The sequence below is a fragment of the Rattus norvegicus genome, chromosome 9, assembly GCF_021556685.1.
Source record: "Rattus norvegicus strain SHRSP/BbbUtx chromosome 9, alternate assembly SHRSP_T2T, whole genome shotgun sequence".
NCBI classification, from domain to species: Eukaryota; Metazoa; Chordata; class Mammalia; order Rodentia; family Muridae; genus Rattus; species Rattus norvegicus.
Window position 1 is genome coordinate 94,088,579 of NC_141542.1, and position 24,770 is coordinate 94,113,348.

A 24,770-nucleotide genomic window follows, 5' to 3' on the forward strand; every position below is an offset into this window, starting at 1 on the left:
TCTTCCCAGTTACAGCTTCCCTTGGAGATGCGCTTCTGTGTCACTTTATATGGTGCTGCTGTGTGTTTGACATCTATCTGCTCCTAAACTGGGGCCCTTATTATTCTAAAGATGCCTTAAGATGGGCTGGCTTTAAAGCTCCTTCACATATGTCCTCCATGTGGCTAATGATTACAGAGTTTCAGGCTCTAGGTCTGTGATTTAGAAGCTTCCCCTGACTGTCTCTTGCTTTAATCTGCTCGGCTCTGTCTTTGCCATGCCCACCTACACACAGCTGTCCATCTCCCAGAAACCTTTCTACTGTCAGTCAAGTGACAGACTCCTATAGTCGCTTTGTGTGCCAAGGCCTCCCGAGGCCCAGCACCATATTTAGATGGGAAGGGAAAACGGATGGGGGAGGGAACACAAGGGATTCTTCCAAGGCCAGGGTTTGAAGGAGGGTGTGTGTGTGCAGTGTGTGGGTAGACTACTGGTGGGAGGGCTTTGGTGCAAAGCTTCTTCAGAAACAGCTTTCACGAACACACAAGAAAATTCAAGCATTGTATACCAGCCCCCAACATCTGCAGCCCAGCACTGTAATGGAAATCTCCCTGGGAAGTTAAGCATCCCAGGGCTGATGGAGGCAAAGTACACCCTCCTGTACTTTAACAGAGCTCCGAGCTCAAGAACGGCCCCGGTTTCTCTCCTAGTGTGGGTGACAGAGGTGTCTAGCTTACTTTTTCTTGGACTCCCTGATTCTTAGCTGATCTGTAAGTACTGTTATTGTCTCTTCTTTCACTTACTCTGGAGCATACTGGCTTTGCCAGTTGGATTTGCCAGGGGACAGTTCTGCTTCTGATTTTATATGGATTTCATCCTCTGAGACTTGATGTCTTAATATAGGGAGGAGTTTGCATCTGGTGACAGGACTACACAGGGCTGAGATGTCTCTATTTGTACAGCAGATGACATCCCTTTTACAGCTCTGTAAGCGAGAGACGGGGTAGGTTCAACGTGGATCCCTAGGAAGATAGCCTGAATTGAGACACCGACTTTACTCAAACTATTTTGTTTTTGATTTGATGCTATTCACGTTATTCTCGATATAGCTGTTCTGGTCTGTTTTGTTTTGAGACTGAGTCACAGTACGTAGGCCTGGTTTGCATAGAACTCACTGTGTAGACCAGGCTGATCTCCAAATGGTGTTGGTAGATCCTCTCGCCTCTATCTCCCGAGTGCTGGGGTAACAGATATGGTCGCCATGCCTTGTTGAATTACAGTCTTGTAACTTGACTTCATATTCCCAGCCAGCTGAAGCTCAGGACTTCTCTCCAGCATCCTAAATGTATAATAAAATCACCAGATAGCCAGACATTTTCTAACAATTAGTAGAATTTTCATTACTTGAATGAGAATTATACTTGCTTCTAATTTAAGGTAATACGAAGGTATGTATCACCCCAATATAACGATCATTCAATCCAATAACACATGAAACATGACCGTTTCCACTAGCTGTACTCACTTTGATTTTTTCCTATTTCTATTTTTGTTTTGTTTAGTTTTATCACAGACCGTGGAGGTAAAAAGAAACAGTTGAGAGAGATGGCTATTCGAATATTACAGTCTCTGTCTGGTATCAATCCTCTGTGTGGCTGTGTGTCTAGGAATATTGCCTCTGCTCACAACTGGGTCTCTCATCAGGCAAAAGGCAGGCATCCGTCACTCAGGAGCCACAGAGTAACCAATAAGCTTGAGCAAACAGCTTTATAACCCCCTGAGCATGCCTGGGATGTTAACACAGATGCTTGGCAAATCCTTGGGGAATGTTTGGCAAATGTTTGAATCACCACTGCTACAAACTTGTTGAGTGCAAAGCTAATAATTACCAAGTTGCAATAATTTTGTGACTCTTATTTTTTTTCCCTGAGCCCAGTTAATCTTAAAAAAAAAAACAAACAAAAAACAACAACAACAACAAAAAACAAAAGCAGTGTTTTCATTTTTTTTGAAATTTAGTATAAAAATGGGGGGGGTATGCTAAGAATGTGACAGATCTTGGGAATCTATAGATGCTCATATATATGAGAGTAAAGTGGCAGACAGAAAAGGTTTTAAATTTTTAAAACTGAAGTCACATCGAGCAGTCTCTTCAAAGATAATTTACCTATTTATTATTCTGTAATGTTTTGATCTTCATGTTCTGATAAAACACACATGTATAATTTAAATCTAATATCACTTGGAGTTCAACTTTTTTTTTTTGACAGTTGATTAATTCTCAAAAATGATGAAACTGGAGAGAGCAAATTGAGTAGTGCTCAGAATGAATATTTCAAAGCTCTGGGAACACCCCAATAAATTACACTCTGTTCTGGGTAGAACGGGCCTTTAGGAAAGAATCCTCTCAGGAAAATAGCACAAAGGCTAATAGTGGTTTTAGGATTCAATTGGCGTCGGTTTGGTGTATTTCCGGGCCCAGTGAACCCAGAGATTATTTGTACAAACATTACACCCATGTGTGTACACACAGGCATGAATTCTCACAGACCCTGAAATACTGTTTGTAAGCCACAGAACTTCATTAGCTTCAGAGAATATGCCTTCCAAGCACCACCTGTAGCAATCTAACCCAGAATAAACATAGTTTTTTTATGGAGGAGGAAGACGGATGGTTAATTGTTAAAGGAAAAAAAAAAAAACTCTTTCAAAATCAGCACCTGTAAAAAAAAAAATCGCCTCGTATCATAGTAAGAGTATTGCTTTTTTTCTTTCATTAGGTCATGCTGATCTTTCACTCTCATTCTTTTTTTTCATATTGTGAAACATACATTTTTCCATGTTCATTTCATACATTAATTTTTGAAAATAATCATAAAAAAATTTCAGAAGGCGTACCTGTGCATCTGTACTGTGTATCTGTGGGGTGGGGGTGGGGGGTAGAGTTCCATACTGCTTATGGGGGAAGGGCATCCCTACTCAGTGGGGAAATGTTCCTATTGCTTGTACATAGAGCTCCCTACTGTGTGTGTATGCTCCATCTTCCTACTCTTGAGTGATCAGGTTGTTACAGGTATAGGGCGTGTAGTTTACCCCAGATAGGGGAGACTTTGGTTCTTTCTGTGATTACACGAACTTACATTGCACTGCCTTCCAGGTCTATTCAGTAAGGCACTGGGGAAATAGATACAAATGTTCACACAGTCGCTTTCTGTCCTTTCTGTCTGCTACACCAAATGAACAGCCGTGTGTCTGCCATTTTGGACAAATGTGCCCACCTCCATAAACAGACTTTCTCATCTCATTTCCCATTGCCTGGACAGCAAACTTGTGATTTCAGGAGCTTGCCGGTTGCTGCCTCACACCGCAGACATTTGTTTCTTCTTCTAGCTGATTACTTTACCCAGCAAACAGAAGAAAGAAAGAAAATCTCCAGTGAGCACAGAGATCTTCACTGGTCATTAGCCAGTGAGCTGAAAAGTTGAACAGCTTAGACGGTTCAAATTGGTGGCTAAAATGAAGTGTGGAACAACTAGCACTTTAAAATCATGACCTTCTCATCACTCCATGTTTGGCCTTTCCCACATACTACAGTAATTAGGCAACATCTAAATCTTACTTCTTTATGGGTATAGCCTAGTTCATGTATAGATTTAATCTCAACAGTTTTGTTCATCTAGAATGAATGATTGTCTGTGGCGTGTGATTCACAGCTTTCCTGAGACCCATGTTTGGATCATGTGCTTTAGACCAACGCAGAGGAATCATTAATTTCAAAACCTTAGCTGAGTCAAGTTCCTCCTCAGCTCAGCCTCCCTGAGCCTGGCCCTCATCCTGACACACATGCTTCATGATCTGGGGAATGCAGAAGTGAGAATGACCATTCCTTCAGTTTGTCGAATCGGGCTGATAACCATGGCGACCTCAGGATTATTTCAGAAGTGGCACACTTTACATCCAGTCACAGCAGAGTAGCTGACATAAATACTAGTTTTCCCTTAAGAGTGCAGGGCCTTGAACTTGTTCAGTAGATGAGGCAACAGACCATAGCAGTAAATCACTTGTTTCGTTAGTATTGGTATGTGTGTGGGTTCGTGAATGTTAGTGTTTGTGTGGTACATATGTGGTATGTGTATGTGACATAGATACATATGTGTGGCAGGTGACCGTGCCATCATACGCATGACAAGTAGAAGAGAACATTGACTGTTCTACTCTATCCTTCTCACCCCACTCCTTTGAGACCCGATCTTTCACTGATGTCAGTGCTAGGCCAGTGGCCAGTAAACTTTGGGGATCTTCCTGTCACTACTGACACTGCCCTGAGATTATAGGCATGTGCCTGGGTGCTTACTTTCTCAGCAATTTAGAAACATCCAACACCCCCTTATTGTCTTACATGTGACTACCTAGTCACAAGAATACACCAGATTCCTCCCAACACTCATTCTCCCTGTCTGAGACTTTGTGCTGTTCTACCCTTTTCAGACGGCTCACGCTTTTAGCATCTCTAACCAATGTTCAAACTTTTTCCCCCAAGAGTCAGACTGTTTTAGAATCTACCCATATTGAGGCAAATGGCATAATTTACTTAGTTTTTAAAGACTGAATAATATTCCAACACACACACACACACACACACACACACACACACACACACACACACACGTACATGTACTCACACACATTCACCTACATTATCTGTTTCTTCTTTGGGTTGATACCTACGCTGATGTAGCTTGGCTATTACTAATAGAATTGCAGACATCTGGCAAATTTTTTCCTTTGCTTTTGTTTATTAGAAACCTCCTTACAGTCTTTCATAATGGCGAGAGTAACTAGCATTTCCATTACCGGTGTGCAAATGCCTTCTTTTCCATATTAGCACTGGTGGTAAACTTAAATAATTTGCACTGTGATACAGATGCATGTCTAATTGTGCACATGCATGTATGTCTGTGTGGAGGTATGTGCACGTGAGTGCAGGTGCTCTCAGAGGCCAGAGGTGATGAATCCTTTGGAGCAGGAGTAACAGCCTGTGATGTGGGGACTGTGAGCCACACTCTGGAATTTCTGGTTACTCTGGAATACTAGTACATGGCCCTAATGACTGAGCCATCTCTCCAGCCCTCATCAACCTTTATACATAGAGATATAAATACTGACCTTCATCTGCTGCAGGATGCGCGTGTATGTGTGTGTGCACATATATTGCTCAACGTGCAAGGTATGAATCTTGATTTCTTTCTCATATCTGGCATTCATATTCTATGCCAGGGTCAGCAAAAATTGCTCCCTCCATGCACAGATTATGTAAAATGCAAAGGACAGAAAGTGGGTTCCGCCTATAACATAACAAAGCAGAGCGCGGGACTCAAACAGTGTAACACCGGTGCTGTGAAAACATTAAACAACAACGTAATTTCATACTAGAGACCTGGGGTCCTGGATTATTTGATATTAGACAACACCTTAAGCCTCAGCTTCCAACAGAACAGCCAATAGTCCTTTAGACCCAGAAATAACACAGTCCTAGGACGAGCTCTTTCTGTATGTTCTTGAGGGGAAATATGCTCACAATCAGTTGTTTGCAATTAATGATGTGCTCCTCATGAAATAAAAAGCAAACGGGTTGCATGCAACGTGATGTTCTATGGGCAAGTCTTTCATTTTCTACAAGAATTTTCTAAGAGGAATAGATGGATCTTATTTTGCATTTTAGAGAGTCTGTTTTCCAAAAGTACTTGTTTAAAAAACTCAAACCTACTTGAGAAATATAGGAACCACTCCTTGTGTCCATGTACTGCTTATAAGGTCAACCTTTAATGCGTGCATGAATATAAGCTTGAGAATTTGTAACTCTCACAGTTAGAGAGGGTCTTCATAAATAAAACAGCCCACTTAGTTTTGCATCTTCCAAATGGCAAGGCAACTCACCCACCAACAGATGGACGCATTTTTAATCAGTCAACCCATTGCTGTCTTTTGGTGAGAAAACATATCTGCAGGTTACAACAAAATCTTTCACTGGGTTCAAATAATAAAAGTAAAATCTCAGAATCACGGGGTTCCATGAAGAGAATTATAAATTTCAATACTTTGATAACCTATTCAAATCTTGTATAGTGATAAATTAAACTAAATTATTGGTGGAAAAACAAATCATGCAAAAATAATTTGGGGTTATTGTAAATCTGAGACATGAATAGAATTGCCATCAGTCTCTGGCTCCTTTCATGGTTATCCATTCTAACTGAGTTAAGTAAGCTGATGCGACCCAATTCAACTCAGGGCTGTTTGTGCAATGCTGTACAGAGATATTCTACAATATTATGCTTCTCTTCTTAATTTGCATTATACTGACAAATAACTTTGGAAAAAGATGCTCTTTGTTTTGGAGAAATTACTCTAAAAATGAGAAGATAATATTTATCAAAGGAAGCCAGATGCAACAGACTGAAGGTTTTCGGAGATTGCTTTGGGAGGGTCCCGAATTTAAACGGCTCTCTTTTTTAAATAGAATAAAACAGTCTATCAGATTATCCCTTCACACACAGAGCAGAGGGAAGGGAGGGGGGGAATGAGGTAATTATTTCCATAATTCAGGCACTTAAAACTTTCCTTTCAAATATCGAAATGATTGATATGATAATTTTGAATGAATAGTCAAATTACTCTTTCACAGTTTGCCTTCTCATTACACGAATAGACACAACCTAAGCGTGGCTGTAACGTTTGTAAATGTGGACTACTAAACTCGCAGCTTACAGTACCTTTCAGAATTTATCCAATTATGCATAATCACTTACCCTTTGGCAACAGGGGTAGTAACATTTTATCATCTTCTTCTTCCAGGCATCAATGGGGAGCTTTTCCTCTGAGACCTGAAGCATGGCAGTACAAGAGATTTCAAGGCAGAACGGTAAGCCACGAGTGCACAGCTCTCACTAACTCTGGTGGCACACACCAACGAATACTTTACAGAACAGGGTAATCACGGACTGGAGAGTGAACACACTAATGATTTTTATAGTATCTTTAACCCGTTGAACAAAACTTGTTAATGTCAAAATATTACAGGCTTCTGCAGAAACTGTAAAACTATGGATGCTAAAATGAAAATTCAATGATTGATTTTGAAGTGAATCTGATGATGGCTTGTATAATCTTTCCTTTTGTAAAATTGCATATTTACATTTTATTAAGTTAGAAATACAGACTAGAGCAGGGAACAAAACACTTAGTCCTAAATCATCAACTCAGGTATAGGAAACAAAAGAAATGCTCGAACCTAGTTTCTTCTTACTTTCCTTCTCTCTCTCTCTCTCTCTCTCTCTCTCTCTCTCTCTCTCTCTCTCTCAACACTTAAAATTGATGAGGAAAAAAGTTTTATCACAAATAGGAAAGAACAAACTTTTAGTAACAAGAAGATGTCAAAAGAATGGGATCCTTCCTTCATTTTCACTGAGACAAACAAATGAACTTTCAAACTAGACTTTTCTACCCAAAGGAAAGGGGAGAAACATTGAACATTAACATAATCACCTGCAGGTTCTAAAAGAGGCGGCTCCTTTCTATACTGGTGAGCGTCAACACAGCCAGCTCCTGTTAGGAAAACCAAACAACTTACAGGTGTGGTTGTGAAACTGTGCCTGGTCCTTACCTCACCCTGAGAACAAGAGATAGAAAAAAAAAAATTGGCAAGTGACACGGTATCTCCCTATCTCAAAATAGAAAGAGTAGACTACAGAAATGATCGAGAGCAGAGTCCCCAAGTTCAAGTCAGGTCACAGATCAGAGTCAATTTCTGTCACTGCAGGCACTGAGTGCCAAGTTGTTAACTGGGTGCTATTTCTGCTCAAATGTGTAGATCATATAACTCTCTAGTGTGTCTTAATTTTAAAGAGATAGACGGCAACGTCTTATCTTAATGGACAAGAGGGCTGTGTCCAGTTTAACACATTTCTTGGACGACTGAGGAGCCATGGGAAGCAACTTTCTTGTGCTGTTAGTACACAGATGGGCAGACCATCGTTCGTTTGGTTGGTCAATCATGGAGAAAGACCTGACTTATCTGGCACAATGGAATCAAAGCTTGAGCTAAAATCCCACAGAAAAGGAAGTGCTGGGTTTGACTGTTAAGAACCAATTATGTGGGGCTGGGGATTTAGCTCAATGGTAGAGCACTTGCCTAGGAAGCGCAAGGCCCTGGGTTCGGTCCCCAGCTCCGAAAAAAAGAACCAAAAAAAAAAAAAAAAAAAAAGAACCAATTGTGTATGTCCATGATAAAGGAACTATAACTCTGTGTCAACTTATGTGGGATAAAAGATGTGATTTTGTTTGTTTGTTTGGTTGGTTTTGTTTTTTCCAAGACAGAGTTTCTCTGTGTAGCCCTAGATGTCCCAGAACTCCTCTGTAAACTAAGCTGGCTGCTAGCTCAGAAATCTACCTGCCTCTGCCTCCCGAGAGCTATGGTTAAAGGCCTACTGTACCACTGCCCAGAAAGATGTGCTGCCTATTCGATCGAATATCTTAACCTGTGCCAAGAATTAAGTAGAGAAGATTGTAAAATGAACGTTGATTCAGACTAAATCTAACAAATTTTAGTATCCCCGTGAGGAGAAAAAGGAGTTGTTCCACCTACAGCAGACTGCACTCTATCACATCTGGAGTGGGTATCCACTTCTGGATGCCACATTTTTATAGGGACATTGACAAATGACAAAACTCTGGGGGAAGGCGCCAGTGACGTTGAGCCTTGAGGCCATGTCTTCTGAAGGAAATGGACTCTATTTAACAGAGATGCTGAGATGAGCAGATTGTGACACCCCTCCTCAGTGCGAGGGAGGGGCAGACAGCATTCTTTGCTATTTTCCTCTGGGGGCAGAACTCAACTCCATGAGTAGCTTTATGAGGAGGTAGATTTCTTGTCAATACAAGAAATGCTTGCCACAGAATTTGAGATTTTCTATATCTGTCCTTCTGATAAGTGGTGGCCCCCAAAGCAGTAACAGGGTCACCACCTACCAGCACATATTTAGAAAGAAATTTGTGTGTTGATGGAAACATTGAATTTCTTAACTTCTGTGAGTATTTATGAAGTGATGTCTGAAATCAGCAATTTGCTGGGAAATCCTAGTATAATTTGGGATTTCTCACTAAGAATGAAAAGGGCAACACCAATTAGAGAAGTGGGCAAGATAACCATTGTCTAAGACTGTACAGCTGTTAGAATATACATGGACCCCAAATGTATAAAGTCCATGGCTTAGTAGTCATATTTAACTTATATATGTGAGTACACATGTGTGCATGTACACATGAATGTATATATTTATATGTGTATATAAACGTTTGTCTATATTTATGTATGTGTGTATATATGCACATATATGTACATCTGTGTATCTATGCATATATATGCATATGTGTATATAAACGTATGTATGTGTGCATGTATGCATGTATGCATGTGAGTTAGAAATTGTACCTAAGGCCTCCTTCATGGTAGGAAAGTATTCTTCTACTAAGCGACAGCCATAGACTTAAGAATATACTTTATTTAACCCTATACACCTGAGATGATACCATTTCAACATAGTCTCACAGCAACAAAATTACAAATGGGATGCTTTACAGTCTTAGTTTTTAATGAGGTCTTTGAAGTCATCTGCATACATTATGCTTAAAGCACATCTCCATCCCTGCTCATTCTAAGCTAAGTGTTCAGTTGCTAGATGGTAAGTGGCTACCACTCTGAATAGCACACACTGGAAACTTAAGTCTCCAAACATGGAGAGTTAAAACAAAAGGGGCTATTAGCGGAATCAGGCTGAGCCACAAAGGTTACCAAGAAATTCTGGAGACAGAGCCAAAATAAAGAGGGTAACACCATGAAATGTTTCAATCCTGGCAGCCACTAAAGTGAGAGCAGCCAGGAATACAGGTGGAATCTGACCAAACAGAGCAGAGACTCCAGCGGAAGCTGAACTGCACCTGCCCCACTCCTGGTTGCTCTGGCAACCAGACTCCCTCCCCATGCTAATGACATTCTAATGAGAGAGCATCCACATGCAAATGAATTAAGCAGTAATTACTGGCAGATCCTCCCTTGTTCTACTAGTTAAGAGGGTGGTGGCCGAGAAAGGAGTTGGGGAGAGGTTGGTACCTCACAGAGGAGACTGCAGAAGCAAAGAATGAGTTACAAAATAAAGTGGTTCTCTGGAGCCTAGACAACAGGCAATGGAGTCAAGTAGGTACGTCGCCAGGTTGTTCTTCCTACTTGGCGTTTTCTGATCTTATCATCCTTCAGTGACTGAGATCAGCCAACAGAAGGAGGGGGAGGAACTGTGGAGGGAGAAAAAGTGGAGACTGGGAGCCCTGAGTATCCCTGTCCTCCCTCCTCCCACCTCCAAATAAATTACTTATGAATTACTGCCGCTCCCAACTCATCCATGGGGAGCTGGAGGGAAACTCTGGGAAAACTCAGAGAAAAGATAAAAAGAAGAAAGCCTCTCTTTTATTCCTGCTTTTGCTTCCCTCTTAATTGCTTTCTGTAGTTTTCCCCAAGTAGACCACAGTCGCGTTGTAATTAATAGTGAATGAGTTGAATACAGAATCGCAGGAACTTGATAACCCTGGCAACAGGGCATGGAAATATGTGGAACACGCTGAGGCCTATACCTTGTAGGAACTGTTAAGTTTCCAGAAGCCTGGGGAGTCTCTCAGGAAAAAGTGAAATTAATATGATATATACATAAAGAAAACATAGCTGATAATACATCCAGAAGTTATTCATTTATCATTTAGGTGTGATGACTTATGATCATAATCTCAGGTATTTGGGAGGCTGAGGCAGGAGGGTTATAAATTGAAGCCAGCTTTATCAGTGAAGAAAAGACCCTGTCTCAAAGAAAATTACATGACTGAAGATGTAGGTCAGTAGTGGATGCTTAACTAGCACTCATGAGGTCCTGAGTTCAAACCCCAGTACTTCCAAAGTGAATAAAGAAATGAATAAATAAATTAATTAATTCAATTCAAACAGTAGGGCATGCATGGAAGGACACACTAAGCGTTTGGAGTCCCAATTTTACGAACATTGTACATCAATATACGGCCTTCAAACAGGAGTGCATAAAGAACGTAGTTCTCTCTTCTTGGGAATAACAACCTAATTATCTTGCTTGCTTTGTACTGGGATGGTTCCCAGTCACACAGAAGTCCAGGAAGAAAAGCTTTATTGTGAGCTCAGATTCTATGTGGAGAAATAAAATAGCTTGCCCAAGAGGGGAAGTGGCAGAGCCAAGAACTGAATCCAGAGAGCTTGTCTCCAACATCTTTAGATGTGTATTCTAAGAAATCAAAGAGAGAGAGAGCATCATGGCAATCAATCCACCTTTGTTGGCGATTAGCTAACCAACTCCGCAGTTGCTATCTATTGGAACTACTGACAGGGGGCATTGTGTAATATGGCAACCATAGGAAGAACAAAGGGTCTGTCAGTGAGCCTAGAACGGGGCCACTAGAAGGTTTGGATGTGAGGGAACTGAAGTTAGCGGAGTGTGAGTTTAGGAAGTGCAAACACAGTGGAGGGGTCTGCTAAGTATAATCTCTTAATAATACAGTAGAATGCTGTCTGAAGGAAGTAATTGATGAGCAGATTTTGTTTTCTCAAGTCATAGACCCAAGGGAACCCCCCTGGGTAGAGGGAAAGCATGAAAGAGAAAATACCGGTAACGCTGAAGAAATCTAGTATCAGCTAAAGTAGCCAGAGGACATGAATGGGGAGGTTTCTGTGCTAGGTGGATAGGACAGTTTCAGCACGGACACCAGTGATGTTTGGAGCTAGATAATTGCTGTGGAAGCCGCCTGCTGTCTGATGTGTGGGAAACATGTCCAGGAACACCCTAGACTTTCACCAGCTGGGCGCCGGTAGCTAGCGTCCCTTCCCAATGTGATAATGGCTCCAGATATTGCCCCATGTCCTCAGGGATGAGTGTGGGTGGTGAAGTGAAAGCAGTAAGGTCAACAATGACAAAGAGCGGTTTAAGGAAATGCAAGTTTAGCAGGCTGAGGGAGCAATGGGATGAGCAGGTAACAGACTACAGAAGGCCGCAGCAGTGTCTCCTTGGGATTCCAGAGACAGACATCAGAGCTGGATATGAGAACGGAGAATGTTGTAGATGAGACCTCAGAACTGGGGTAGGGATGGGGGTGAGCTTAGGACAGAAAACTAAAGCAGAGAACTCTAGAATAACCGAAACTCAGATGAACGCAGAGGAGACACAAGAGGTTGGGTTAGTCCTGTGATCACCTCAAAGCTGAAAAAGCCTACAGCTGGAGGACAGGCCTATGGTCAGCCAATACAGTAGAGGCTGCTGACAGAGAAGATGCTCTTAGTGGTTTAGAAAGAAAGGTGACACTAAAATTTCTGGATGGTAGTGGCACACACCTTTAATCTTAGCACTAGGGAAGCAGAAACAGGTAGATCTCTGAGTTCAAGACCAGCCTGGTCTATAGAGTGAGTTCTAGGGCAGCCAATGTTACACAGAGAAACTGCCTCAAAGAAGAAAGACAACAAAAATTCTGTGTTTTTTGTTTTGATTTCTATGTCAGTCTGTGGTGGTGCAGAAAGGTTCCAGTGTCCTACTTTGATCTCTCAAGTCTAGATGAGCCTTACTTTACAAAGTCCCTTGTAGAAACTTCCAAAAGCAAGACAGAATGGAACCCAGAAACAGGGATTTACTTCTTTATGAAACTAGGCAATGAATTCAGGAAAAAGAAGGCTTTTCATGGGCTGGAGAAATGGCTTAACAGTTAAGAGCACTGTCTGCTCTTCCAGAGATCCTGAGTTCAATTCCCAACAACCACATGGTAGCTCAAGAAGGCTTTTTGCTGTGTGCTTTTAATTTATATAATCATATATAATATATTTAAATATATGAATATATATTAAACTTTTTATTCATCTATTTCTATGAATGAGTATCTTGTCTGTTTATGTATTTGTATACCATGTGCATTCCTGGTACATGACCACAGAGGTCACAAAAGGGCATTTGATCCCCTCTAACTAGAGTTAGAGATAGTGGTGAGCTGCCACATGGGTTCTGGGAATCGAACCCCTATTCACTGGAACAGCAGCCAGTGCTCTTAGTCAATGAGCTATCTCGTCAGCCTCATTTAATGTATTATGATGATTAACTCATAGAAATGCATTTCCCCCCAAAACTGAAATGATGTAGTCATGTCGAAGAAAGGCGTCAGCCGGAAAATGAAATGTACAATTTTGGTATTCTCTCAGAGACAGACGCCAAAATGACAATGTGCACCGTTCCTAAGAACATTGTCCGTGGGTGTGAGACTGTATGAACCTGGTCTTTTGCCAGTTGCCTGAGTCAGTTGTTTACACACTGAAGCCAGAGGGCTGGAGCCGTCGTAAGTAAACTCAACTGAAGGGGGATAACGTAGACAGTAGACAAGCAAAGGAGACTGTAGTCTATGAAATCATCTACTTTCTTTAGTTTGTCCAAAGTGTCATCTCACTCCATTCCAGAGAAAGGAATTCTTGGCCACGCAAACCACTCCCTGTGGAGTTGACTCTCTGCTTTCCACCAACACTTCTGTCTATGCATTTGAAACTCAGCAGAATCAGAACTGCTTGTCACGCACACATTTCATCTTGTTGTAAATTTGCTCTAAGACCTCCTGAGTTGACACAGTCCCTGGGACTTTTTAAATCCTATCTAGAACCCTACTCTCCGTAATCAAAGAAATCTCTCCAGTCCTCCCTGCACTTGACCATCACCAGCAAATGCAAAGTCTGCATAAATCATATGCCCTTCTGGGCAACCGAACTTTAGGAAGAGCACGAAAATCCCTAACAAATACAGTGCGCCAATCTGGGGTTCTTTTAACTGATTTTTATCAGCCTTTATTTCTCCAGTCGCAGAATAATAACATGAATATTCCAGACACTTGAATGATAAGATTATACAGTGCTTATTCTATAATCTTTCCCGATCACCTCTGAGTTGCTCTTTGGAAAAGAATTACTGAAAGCAGTTTACTAAAAATTACTATTTATGCAAAGTGTATAAGACCCTTGGTATGAAGCACTTGAAGGAAATAGTTATCACTATAATTGATATAGGTTATTAATTTTTCAAATGTAGAGTCTTCTCGTGATGCTTCTGCTTTTCTGCAAAAGAACAGGGTACACACACACACACACACACACACACACACACTTTTGAGTGTCATGCCCTATACTGAGGGTGAGATCCGTATCAGGAACTAAGGCAGCAAAATCTGTGTCCTTCTAAAGGCAAACTCCAGTGTGGGAGGGGAATAGCCAAACAAATGAACAAATTGTGTAGTGTAACACATGGTCGAGTCATTGCTGCCCCTGGAATAGGGTATCAGAGAAGGCTTTTAGGATGAGATGGTGGATGGCTGTCTGGAACACGTTCTCCAGGGTGTCCTCACTGTTTATGTATGTCATGGATGAGTTTCCTGGCCACATGTTTTTATGTTGAGTTAATGCTTTAAGGTTGGGGAGATGGCTCATTAGGTAAGGTGCTTGCTCCACAAGCACGAGAACCCGGGTTTTGTTCCCTAACACCTACATCAACAGTCAGGCCTATGTAGGTTGCCATAGGCCTGCAATCCCAATACTAGGAAGGGAAAGGCAGGAAAACCTTTGAAGGCTGCTGTCTGTCAACTTCACTGAATCAATTGAATGAGCTCCAGACTCAGTGAGAAACCTTGTGTCAAAATGGAGAGCTCAGGATGGAGAGAAATTAAGGAAGACACCTGACAACGACCTCTGACCTATATGCAAATGCACACACACATATACACAGAGGAGCATGTACACTAACATGTATCATGCACACAAAAGAAAGGTAAAATGCCTTCCTAAACATATAATTTAGGATAGATATCTTCAAATGCCTTATTAAAAAGCACCAGATTTGCCTTAATAAACACAAATTAATATATTTTTAAAGATTCATTTATTATATATAAGTATAATAGACACACCAGAAAAGAGCATCAGATCCCATTACAGATGGTTGTGAGCCACCATGTGGTTGCTGGGATTTGAACTCAGGACCTCTGGAAGAGCAGTCAGTGCTCTTAACCACCAAACTATCTTTCCAGTTCACAAAATAAATTTTTTTTTTTGGTTCTTTTTTTCGGAGCTGGGCCTTGTGCTTCCTAGGCAAGCGCTCTACCACTGAGCTAAATCCCCAACCCCACAAAATAAAATTTTTAACATGACCTTTTCCTAGTCTTCTCTCTAGTTAATCAAATTATAATTTAATTCTAAGATGCCAATTTTGCTTATAGAAAAGGCGCATTGAACCAATTCTTATTCTTATGTTAATATGTTTTGTTGGATTTAGAGTTTAAGAACTGATGTAGACATGTTATTTTTCTTTTAAAGGAGCTTAACATCAGATTTGCTCCTAATCATTACAGATAATCATATACTTTGCTCTGTCATGTTATCCCCTCCAGTTCACATTTGGGACCACCGTTTATGAGAGCAAACTGTGAACTTCCCATCAAACAAAGTAATGACTTGTCCTTGCTCCCAATTCCTTCCTCTCTGATGATAGCAGACAGGATCAATGTTAAATCAGTGCTCAAACAAATAAAAGCTGTTTCAAGATGAAGTAAATCTTAAAATTATTGCAAGATATCCTGCTCAGGCAGGATGAGACTGAGGAAGGGAGGAGCTTGCCTGTGCTGTAAATCAATTCATTTTATGTGTGGGAGATCCACAAAATTCTAGAAGAAACAGGATCAATCGAGACATAAGCCGGAAGAAGCAATTAACAGTGTCAAATACAGAAGATGCTGGTATAGATTTGAAAACGGCTTTGCACCTAAATAACAAAGCTTTCTCCAGATAATCTTGAAGTGTTAGCTTTAGGACATAGCTGGCATTTTTGTGGAATGATTTCCAAACACTACAATGTATTCAGTTAGAGAGAATTCCAATTATTTTACACTCAGTCCTTTCTCTAGAGAAGTGTCCCTTCCTTGTAGATTTTTCTGGATTCCTACCAGTTTAAAACCAACATACTCAGAGGTTCTTCCAGTGGGCTGTTTGTTCTATAAAGAATCCTGGGACACAAAGCACTGGATCGACCTTTGGTGGATTAACCTGGGAAATCATTCGGAAAAACGTAGGAATGCTAGGCTATTCATACCCTCAACTCCACAAACGCCCAACCGTTCAGTTTTATGTCTTCACAATATTGTCCAAGCCAACAATGTCTATCGTTGACCATCTCGAAATTGTCTTCCGTTTTCCTATAGGGCTTTTGAAAACACTGAAAAAACGACAAACAAACTTACAAGGTATCAAGAGTCTAATAAGTTATCGACATTTCAGCTGAATCAAACTGGCTGCTCATGGAGGCTGAGGCTGGAGGGCTTGTGATTTTGACAGATGAGAAAAGAAACAAATAAGGGTTAAAGCAACAAAATATAATACACGTCCATTATAGTTCATGCTAATGCTAAGTGAGTCTGTGTGTATACACATTCCATGAGGTATGTTGTAATCAAAGGTATACATTTGGATATAAATGGTATGTTAAAATTGCATAGTACATAAAAACTTAAAGTATACTTTTTCTTGATCCTACTAACCCAATCTCTCTCTCTCTCTCTCTCTCTCTCTCTCTCTCTCTCTCTCTCTCTCTCTCTCTCTGATATCTTAAAAGGAAGGTCAATAAAGAAAGCCAAAGGGGATGGCGGCCTTGGTTCCCTGTTCCCCCAGCAGCTGTCCCCTGTAAGAGCTTCTGAACTACTGAGTGCCCTCGGAGTGGCCCCGCATTGTTCTGACCTCTTGGAGCAGTTACCTCTGCTAACCAAATTTATGAGAGCCAGAAACATCTGGTGGTTCGCTATCTTCGTCCAGCTCTGATGGCCTCTCCATGTCAACAGATGAATGTGCCCTGAGTGCCTGTTAGTGTGGATGATAATCAAGTCTGCATTAGCAAATGTTGGGGATGGGGGCGGGCAGGGCAGACCCATTCTGGGGCCTAACCATGCAGTGTGGCAGAGTGGGCAACAAAGGGGAGGTGGCCAGATACACAAAAGTGCTTACGCCAGAAGGCCTGACACGCTGCAGGCGGTCCGTGACATCTTGTGGCTTTGGGCTGTTGTTGAGTGTGATGTGTGTCACCGTCATGATGGATGACTTTCAGATCTTTCCCATTATATCATATCTGTAAGAAATTCCCTCTTCCTCAAATGTCTTTTTGTCCCCTTACCCTTGGGCTGCAGATGGCACCTGCCCACGCACTCCCATTGTGCAAAGCCTACAGAGGACGGCACCATTCCTCAGAGGTTCTGCTCATGCTTGAATTGCTAGCATTCAATTAAGACTTGAAATTATGGCTTTAGGCAGTTTAACCTCTTTGAGCAGACGGAATGGGAGCTACACTGACCACTTGGGAATTTCCTGGGGTGTCCCGGATAGGTTTCCCTCCTTGAGATCTGAAAGGGCTGAATTGCCAGGCAAAACAAAGGCAAGTGTTCCCTTTTACACTCTTTGGTTAAATTATTTTCTATAATGAAAAAAGAAAACTCTCCTGGTGAGTAAAGTCATGTGCATACATGGATTCCTCAGAAAAATACAAAATTCCCTCAACTGCAAATGTGGTCTTCAATGTACTAATTCGTATAACATACAGAGGTTAAACACACGTAATTGACAGTTGGCATACAAAAGGTAGGAAGACAGTTGGTCTGCACTATAGTAATTTATACAAAATACAGAGGTTAAACGTGTGTAATTGACAGCTGGCAGCTTCTTTCTCTATGATTCCGTCCAGTGCCATAGACTTTGCAGCTCTGATCTGTGAAAACCTGTTCTTCACTTGGGGACAGCTACAATGGAGAGTAGTGGACCGAAAGTAGATTGGTTTTACACAGCCTTCCTTCTTTTCTTTTTAAAATCAGCACCCAAGCATTCTGTTAACCAAAGAAGCAGCAGTAGTTGTGAGCGAAGTTTGTAAAGTTCTAGAGAAAGCCAAGGTGATCCCTGGGTCTTCCAAGGTTTAGAGGATGTTGCTCAATCCCTACACCATGTGGGAAACAGAGACTACTGAAACGGCATCTTCTAAGCCAAAACGTAATCCTGGGTGGATGGAGGCTACGCCGCTCAGGGAGAATGAAGACCATACAAAAAAATACCTGGGAAGTTCAGACCGGTTTTAAATAATCAGTCGCAGACTCCAGGTAACAAACAAACTGGGCTTAACAGAAGGGATCCATCCAGTCAGCCACTTTGATGGCGATCAATGGAATGTTAGAAGTCTCAGGAGGGGGAATTTGTGTGTGCACAGACAGATAAAGAAGGAAAAGGCTCTTTCAGGAAACTCAGCATCAGCGGGGACCCTGAGATAACAGAGAAGATAAGAAAGTTAAGGAGAAGAACCTGAAAACGCATCTGAGTAAGATCACAGAGAAGCCGGTGGGAGCAGACATCATAAACACGGGGTCTGGCCCCTTGCTTAACAAGGGCTGATGGGTTTTGAAGTTTGACTAGGTGACGTGACCTTATCTCGCCCACGCGTGCAAACGAAACTAGACTAATATCCACTAAGAACTGACCCTGCTGTGTGCTTCTCTGTGTGTCCAGATTGTATAGGGGTTTTGAGGTCTAGGTGCCTAGACAATTAGAGTTTAAAATGTCCATTCCATTTTTCTGCTATCTATTCTCTCGAAGCATATTAAACAATCCGATTATGTGAATCCTTGGACATTATCTTAAAATATAGATGCCTAGGTTCATTCCAGAGAAGTCATGATTAGGCTGCACAAAAATCCTGTCTTTCCTGAAATTTAGATAATTCTTAGTTTTTGGCATTTGGGGACTCTATGGAAAAAGAAAAAGCAAAGACCTTCCTGATACACACTTGTGACTGTGTGTGTGTGTGTGTGTGTGTGTGTGTGTGTGTGTATGCACGCACTTGTATTTATAGACCATACTTCTATATTCAGAGGTCAGCAAAGCAGAAATGAATAATTCACACACACTAGGCCTCAGGTATGTAGCACATCTTTAAATACTTGCACGAGAACATGCACTGTAGGATCTTACATAGGACAGTTGTCCTAAAAATTCAAGCTAGTTTAATGACAAATAAAGGGAATTTTGAGAAAAGTCAGGACTGTCCCTTAAGCTTCAGATTGTGGCTAATACGTTACGTGTTAGTAAGTAACTTCATAACATAGCTCGGTGCATTTTGCAAAATGTGTGGGCCCAGGCTGGCTTCTGAAGACATGATAGGGTCTTGTGTATTTATTTTAATGAACCTTGAAACATACCTCACTGCCCCTGCAAAATAACAACAACAACAGCAACAAACTTGGAGAATCATCTTACTCTCTCACAGAATGCTACCTTAAAACCATTTGCAAACTCAGCAGGTGTTTTCTTCCCTTCCAGTTATGAATCATGTAGGATTCTGTGAATCCACAGGTACCTGAGTCAAAAAGACTGGGAAAGAGGATATTATTTGGGGCAGGGGGGCATCCCTATATAGCAGGTCCCTTATTTTAAGGCAAAGGAAAAAAAAAACCATTCAAGCATTCTGAGAAAAGCAGTTGAACATGGTTGAAAAAATAATACCTTTTTTTTTCTCCTATAAAGGCTGAAAATCAAATTATTCCCCAAGTGAAAGCTATTTACAGTTTGTTTCTGGAAAGTCCCCACACCATGAAAATGTAGGAGCATGGTTTGTAGAGTGACCAAGCCAATTCTGGGCACCAGACCCCAAGGGTTATAAAAGTGAAACAGAACCATGAAGAATCAGTTTATTCCTATGGAAGGTTTGGGCTTAAACCTGTCTGCTAAATTGTCAGTCACAAAGTGAATCTGAATGTGTATAAAACTCAGAGGAGATCTCAGTATGTCACTGGCAGGCAGCCTATGCTGTTGCCCATGTGATCTGATTACTTTTGAGTAAAAATTTTTGGGTCAACATGTTCCCATAAACTGTAAAGGTGAGTGGAGGGGAATGGGAGGGGTCCTTTAGAGATCTGGAAACTTGTTCATTTTGGTCATCTTGCCATTTGAGATAGGAATTCTTTCCTGGAGGTGGGAGTTGGGGAGCTTTGTCATCTCTGCATTCTGTGTGCTAGATGCCAGCAATACTTCCCGCCCAGCTGTCCCCTGGTGGGGGAGGGAACATTGCTTGTGGTTGAGAAAGACTACTTTAATGTGCCAATCAAAGAAATGAAATCCCATTCAACTAGTACTGGTATATGCTAGCTTGTCCCGAAACAAAGGGGGCATAGAAGGTATAACAGACAAAATGTGTGCTAAACTCTTTACTTCAGCTGAGGGACAATGCCCATTCTTACTCTAACCTCTTTCTTTTTCTTCCTTCCCCCTTTTCTTTGCTCTTCCCTCCCCTCCCCTCCCCTCCCCATCACTCCCCTCCCTTTACTCCCCTTCTCTCCCCTTCTCCTTTCCTTCGCTGTTTTCCCAGAAGGGCACTCATTTCTTTATCAGGCTAAACCCACTCTTCCAATGAATAGTTGGACATTACACTGGGAGGTGACTTCTTTTCCCCAACAAATGTGTTTGTCCTATAAAAATTAGAGCTAAGGGATTATAAACCCTAGTGTTTCTCCAGGAGTGGTTACCATTCTAGGCTGTCTTGCATCTCCCCGCCTAACTCCACCTTCCCACAGGACACCCTCCCACCCCTACCCTCATTCCCTCCACCCCACCCCACCCTCCCACCTGACACCCCCACCCCCACCCCTCTTGGCCTTACATATTCCTTGAATGTAGAGGGGTCCTCTTGCTTTCACACTGCAGCAGAAACTACACAGTAAGGAATCCTGTGTCTTTGAATAGTGCTTTGATTCACACAATATCTGTATCTGACTTTCTGGTAAATTGTCCAGAAACTCTATTAAACATATAAAGGCCTTGGGTCAAAGCAAATGCCAGTGAATAATGAGGTCCTACAATAGTATAGAAATATACCTACAGCATATACAGCATATAATAATACCAAAATGTAAGACAGAATCTCACAATGGACAGATATATATTTTGTTGGGTACATTGGCTTTGTAAGAACAGATTGCCCCTAATTTGTGCCATTTGTAAATATTTGAAATAAAAAATCTCTATTCTAAAAGTAGCAAAGGACGTATACGTCAATGCATATATCAAAGCCTTAATACCTTCTGGAAAAACATTACTTAGATGTTTCAAATGGAAAAACAAAACAAAACAAAAAATCCAAAATCATCAATTTGTCTACTTGATCAAAGGTGATTGTAGATTCTAAGTCTGTCTTCTCACAGGAGGCTGGATGGAATTGCTGGCTTTCTATTCATGGTTCTCTCCTTTCTGAAGGTGGGAGCCTATGTTTCTGCTCCCTGCTTTCAGATGTTTCTGTTTGTGGTGCCCCTCTTCCTCCCCCCCCCCGCCCTCCCCCTCGCCCCAGCATCTTGTTAGCATAGAGTGGTGGAAGAGAGTGGGCTTCACTCAGATGGATAAATGTCCCATAGGGTTAGAGATAGGGTACTTTGAAATTAAAGACAGAATTACTTCAAACTGAGCAAGTTCAGCAAGGCACCATAGAAGACAATGTCTAAGGAGACCAAGAACTATTTTTCCCTGAAGAAATCGGTTCTCCTCATTTAGTAGAGTTCTCATTATTCACTTCAGATGGTGCCCGGTCCCTAACCACGGCTTCTCTGAGTGACATCTGCCCGGGATTCAAGTGATAAATATTTAACAAAGGGAACTCCCCTTACAGCCTCTTTTCTTTTTTCCATATGCATTAAATTAATGACTTCATTTTAACAAGCAAAGCTCCTCTCTGAAATGCAGCCTCAACGACTTCACACTTTTGAAAACTATCTGCAACTATGTTGACCTACAGAGAAACCCTGGGTTTCCAGGGTTAACTCTGGTAAGAAAGGCAAAAACCATAAAAGACCAACTGTTCCATGTTCCCTGTCCTCCAGTGCTTGTAAGCATGGCCCCATATTTGGTCATTTCAATGGAATGGCATAGAAATTTTTGCTTACTGCAAAGGAGAAAATAAAGACATTTTACAGGCTTTGTGGAGAATTTGATTTCCCAGAGACCCCCCCCCTCCTTTTTCTTCTTATTCTTTTTTGGGTAGAATTCTTTCCGCACTGAAGACATTCTGTTCTGGTGAGTTCTGCACTCCTTATTCATGGCAATTACATTCACATCTTTGATCTTGGATGAGATCTCTTGTGCATATTTTGTTCTATTTATGTCTTTGATCTGGTTTCTTGTGATTTTTTTTTTTTGAGGTTGTGTTTTTATTCGAAAGACATTCACCCTAAAATATTTAAAGAGGAAAACAAGGTGACATTTACTTTATCCATATGACATTGTCTTTTGAGGCATATGGATAAAGGAGACCGTCTTTACACGTCTCAGCTCGCCTTCCAATATCCCATAGCTTGTGCTTTTTAGCTGTCATAACAGCTCACAGTTGGATAGATGGTAACATAGTTGATCCAACTCGGCTCTGGGGCTTTGTAATCTTGTTATTCCATTTGTCTTAAAACAGTCGATTTTCCCCAGCAACCCGACAGTGACACAGCTACTGAACAAGAAGTAAACTCGCAGAGCACTTGCTTATGGAAGGAAGGTTTAAGTAGTCTTATTTATTTGCTATTACCACTGTCATTTATTTACTATGGAATTATTTGCTTGCTTATGTAACATGGTATTTATACTCAGGTTTCAAGAACTCGCCCAGGTAGCTTTAAAGATGTTATGTGTTGCTAAGGGGAGGTTTAAAAAAAATAAGAGAACAGCTAGCAGTCGCTGCAGTGATGGCAAAGCGCTATGAATAAGGGGGCCCGCACGGGACCTGGGAATGTACATGACAAAAATTGGTCACCATGGCAACATTTGAGCAGTGGGAGACAGGGAGCTGAAGTGTGCAACAGAACCGCAGTGGCCTGATTGAAAAGAACTGCCTGTAATTTAGCTTGACTGGCTTGTTATGTAATATGTTTTCTGGGCTATGCAAATGACTGTAGAAATGTGAGAATTCAAAATAGTTTACAAGTCCAGACTGTAATAAAAGTGGGGAAAAAATAAAATAAAAAGGGAGGGGGACATGTACCTTTAAGGGATAAGATCATAATTCTAATTCTTAGCAAACCAGAGTGTTTCAGTGCCTGGTGACCTTAGATGGTGTTTCCATAGGTATTTTTGTATAAAGCCCTGTCTGGAAACAACATTTCTTTTTTGTATTTCGGGGACAAGAGACATGTTTATACAAATTGCTAAATGTTGCTTTTTAAAGCAAGTAAAACTAGAATTAGGGGCATAGGAAAAATGCAGCCCAGCGGTAAGAAATTGTGAAGTTGAAAAGCTCCGTGCTGAGCCTCTTTCCATAAAACAGAATCCTGTGAAGTTTTCCATGGGATTTGTTTTAAGTGAGCTGTTTGTTTTTCGAGGTGCCCGTGACAACTGTCACTGTTTTCTTCCTCAGTTGGTCGGCTCTGCACAGAGTCACCTAGAAAGCAGGAGCTCAATGGTGTGGTCTGACCAAATGGCACTCGGTTATGTTTGCTTTCACACATTTTTTTGCCTCTACTGGACAATTATCCCATGAGTGACATCAGGAGAGACAGAATATAATCTACCAAAAGTGTTAGGAGAACACTGACACCCTGATCCGTAAGTCTGGACGGGAATCTCCTGTGTAGATTTGGCAAGCTGTACATAAGGCTTGCCTATATCACGGGAAGCAGAATTAGAATGAATCACATGGCTTAATGGCAGCATTCCTGCTAAGCTGTGCATATAATAGTGACAATAATAAAATTAGTAGTAATTATAGAAATGATTACTGCTTAAATTTACTGAGTACTATCTGGATGCCAGATACTCTCCTGCCTCATTTACTCCCCACAAAATTGCTGCAAGATAAAAACAACCACTCCCCTCTCCCATTTAGCAGATTGGGGACTACAAAGGCTAAAGTCATTTGCCCATGGTCATGCAAATAGTAAACCTTAGCACCCTAATCAGAATGCAGAGCCATCTATCTCCAGAGCACCCTTCTGCAGGCAAAGTTTCTCTCTGTTACAAGACAGATGATTTAAAACGACCTAGCTTTGCTATTTCGATGGCCAGCACTTTTTTTGCACAAATCCTTTTTTTTTTTTTTTTACTTTTTTTTCTCTTTTTTTCTTTTGGGCTAATGACACTTCATCACAGCCCTAGTTTCTACTCTTGTACCCAGACACTAGAAAAACATTTTCTCTGCTTTTATTTCCTAAAATTCCTTATGACGTTGTGATCTTTGAGGGTATCTCAAAGTGCCCTCAACCCAAGGTTCACATCTTAAACGCTTGGCTTGCAATGGAACAATCTTCAGAGATGGGGCATTGTGAAAACAATGGGATGAGGATCATAAGGCTCTGACGTCATCAGTGGACCAATCTATTGGTAAGTTTATAATCTCCTGGAGGTGATGGATGGAGGTAATAATATAATAGGAGGAGAAGGGTGGAAATTTGGGAGTTGGGCTGCACTTGAAAGGAGGTGGGTTGTTGGGAGGCACGCCCTCAAGGTCTAGGACTTGTCCTTGGCTTCTTCTTGTTTGTTTTATAACCTCTGCTGCTCTCCTGCTGCTAGGAGGTAAGCGACTTAGTTTCTCTATGCAGTCTCTACCGTGAGGTTCTGCTCTACCTCAGGTCTGGAAAACAACTGAGGCAAGTGACCATGGACCAAA

The 24,770-nt window shown here is 41.4% G+C and overlaps 1 long non-coding RNA gene across 1 annotated transcript; it reads left to right on the forward strand.

The window, feature by feature from the left end:
• Positions 1-532: 532 nt before the first annotated feature.
• On the forward strand, positions 533-17,663 carry LOC102551060 (uncharacterized). The gene is made up of 3 exons (XR_015629976.1): positions 533-749; positions 6,835-6,901; positions 16,725-17,663. It is a non-coding gene; the product is annotated as an uncharacterized LOC102551060 (long non-coding RNA).
• The last annotated feature ends 7,107 nt before the right edge of the window (positions 17,664-24,770 follow it).